Genomic DNA, 3,304 nt, shown 5'->3' on the forward strand with positions numbered 1-3,304 from the left:
CGGTCCTGCCCGGAAAGAACTCACAGTCCATCGTTGCTGACGGTGGACAGGAGATGTGTGCGGCCCAGTGAGAAGGTGAGGTCCCCTGTAAGCTACGGAGGTCATCCATTCCTTGGCAGGATTCATCTGCGAGCCCCTGTGCTTTCTACTACCTCTGTCCCTCCCCTGAGGCTTGGGATGACCCCAGAGCCTGTTAAGATGTGACGTCCTGTATCCTTGGAGGTGACCTGGCCGACCCTGGAGGTCCTGGGCCCAGCACCCTAGAGCATCCTTACAGCACAGTCCCTCACTTCTCTAAACCCTCGGGTCAATTCCTGAGATCAGAGCCCAGGAGGGAGGAAGGGGTCTCTGAGTATACAGGGTGAGTGTTTGGGGTGAACTTTTCCAGGGCCTGGATGAAGCTTAGTTTTCAGATTCTTCTTCCTCCCTTCTCATGCTTGACTGGCCCACTGCTGGATATGGTATATAGGGATACCTTGTGGCTTAGTCTCAAAATGGATGGTGACTCCTAGTTCTGTTTCCAGTACATTGTAGCAACACTGACAACCTTTTCTGTGTCTACAGTCTTCTTCACAGTGGGACCAAGTGCTATGCATGTGTACTTTTTACACGAGCATGGTTTGTTAATAATGTTACGACCAATGACCAGTGCTATTTGGTGTCCTCGGGTCATTTCCAACTCAAAGTGACCCCATGAGACAAGGTAGAACAGCCATGTAGTTGGTATTTTAATTGTGGTTGTGTGAGAGTTTACACAGCACATTAGCTTCTTGTTTTGTTCATGATGTTGTTTGTAGCCCCCTCGTGACAGCACTTCTCCCTCTTCCCTCTTGGCTTCCCATTTCCATTCATCCTTCTCTGTCCTGCTTGTGAGCTTTGTTTTGGGGCAAATTCTGCCCTTGGTTGCCTATAGTTGGTTGATCTGAGGAGGACATTGCTGTCTGGTGTTTTTGTTCACTTTATAGGCCTGTCTTGTTTGAATAGAAGGTGATCCCTGGGGTGGGTTCAGTTGTGGGCTTGATGGAGGGGTAAAAGCTACAGTCTCGGTCAGACCAGTGAGCCCAATCGACTCGACGGCACATAACAACAACAACAACAATTTTATTCAACATTTAAACATTTTTGTTCCTTCCTGCTCAGTACCTTCTGTGCTTCTGATCAGAGTGCTCAGGAAATACTTAACGTTATCACTATCAACCAAGAGCCTTGCTGGCACACTTAAGTGCCGAGCTGCTAATCTGAAGGTAGTCAGAATCCAGACATTAACTCCAAAAAGATTACAGCCAGTTGGGACCAACAGACCATGTGAACCATAGCCATTTCTTTGAGACCAGAAGAACTAGATGGTGCCCTAGTAGCGTTTAGCACTGAGCCAAAAGGTCAGAAGTTCAAATCTATGGTGGCTCCATGAGAACAAGGGTGGTAGTCTGCATCTGAAAAGATTTACAGCCTTGGAGACCCTGTGCAGCAGTTCTGTCTCCGAGGGTCCCTATGAGTCAGATTCAACATGATGGCTTGGTTTTTGGAACCCTGTGGTGAGCCATTTTCCTCTTGCTACTTTTCAGATTTTTCTCCTTGTTTTTACCTTTCAGCATTAGTACTAAGCTGTGAGTATGTGTGTGTGCGCGTATCTCTTTGCATTTGTCCTGCTTGGATTCCTTGGAGCTGCTTTTTTTTTTTTTAAATTATACTAGTTTATTTACAAAATTTGAATACATTGTTTTTCAGACCAGGTTCTTCCAACTTCCCTCACCCCTGTGGAGCTGCTTGAATGTGTTGGCTCTATTGTTGTCAGCTGCATGCTGACCCCACCTGAGCAGAGGATGGTCAAGCCTGTGACTTCAGAAGCAGTTCACCAGGTCTTAGTTTAGAGGCACTTACAGCTGCGTTTAGGGATCCCTGGTATTGTCTGTCATCAACTTGGAACCGACTCAAAGCTGACCCTCCAGCATGGTTTCAGAGGCAGTAAATTACATGGGTGGAGACTGCCCGTCCTTTTGCAGAGCGGCTGGTGGATTCAAACTACATGGTTTTGTGTTGGCAACACAACTCCTTATCACTAAGCGATTAGAGCTCCCTTGCTGGTAATGCAGTTTAACATTGGGCTACGAACAAAAAAGCTCAAATCAACCCAGTTCTCTGAGGGAGAAAGGTGGACATTCTCATCCTATGAAGATTTACAGCCCAGACCCCACAGATGGTCACTCTAAGTCAGAACCAAGTTGGCATAGTGAGTAAGGATGAGTTAGAAATGCCAGCCTTTAGAGTGTTTTAGCCACCATTTCTTTAAATATTTTTCTCTCTCCTTCTGGAAACTCCTGTCATGTGTTATATTTATTGTTCAATGAAGCGCCAAGTTTCTCTGAGGCCCTGTTTGTTTTTTCACTCTTTTTGTTGCTTCTTCCTTCTCATTTTTGGATCGTGTAACCTCCATTTTAGCAACACTTTGAGGTCTCTGCTCCCAGGCAGTTTCTGGTGCCTGCTTTTCTCCCCTTTTCAGGGGTCCCAGTTGGGTCTTTGCATATCTCAGGCTTTTGTTGTTGCTGAAAATTGGACATTTTAGATAACATATTGTAACAATTTTGGATGCCCATTCCCTGCTTCCCTCCAGGGCCTATTATTGCTCTTTGCATATTTGTTTCTTTTGTGATGACTTGACCATTTTTGTGACACTTACAGCCCTGATTTTTCCTCAGAGGGCGTGTCTTTGGGCATAGGCAGGCTCCTGGGACAAGGTTTTTATTTCACAAGGCTAGTTGATGAACTGTTCTAGTCCAAAAAGAGCCCTGAGAGTACAGTGGAGTAAGCACTGAGTTACTAACCGGAAGGTTGGCATTTCAAATCCAGCAGCTGCATTGTGGAAGGAAGATGAGGTGATCCACTTCCATTCAGATTTGTTGTTGTTAGGTGCCGTGGAGTTGAGCATGACTCATAGTGACCCTATTAACTCTGTTCTATCCTGTGCCATCCTCACACTTCCTGACACAGTGTCAGTCTACCTGGTTCTGGGTCTTCCTCTCCTTCACTGACCCTCCACCTTTCTCAGCATCATGTCTTCTCAAAGGAATAGCACCTCCTGGCACCATGTCCATAGTGGTGTTGTTTGTTGTTATGTGCTGTCGAGTCGTTTGCAATTCATAGCGCCCCTATGTACAACAGCCCTAAACCGTGTTCTCTGCCAATCTCGTTGCCTCTGACACACCCATCCCGATTACCCTAGTCACTGAATCAATCCACCTCATAGAGGGTCTTCCCCTCCTGCGCTGTCCCTCTACTCTACCCAGCATGATGTCCCTCTCTAAAG

The sequence above is a fragment of the Elephantulus edwardii genome, unplaced genomic scaffold, assembly GCF_000299155.1.
Source record: "Elephantulus edwardii isolate Elephantulus edwardi_28Jun2011 unplaced genomic scaffold, EleEdw1.0 scaffold00209, whole genome shotgun sequence".
NCBI lineage: Eukaryota > Metazoa > Chordata > Mammalia > Macroscelidea > Macroscelididae > Elephantulus > Elephantulus edwardii.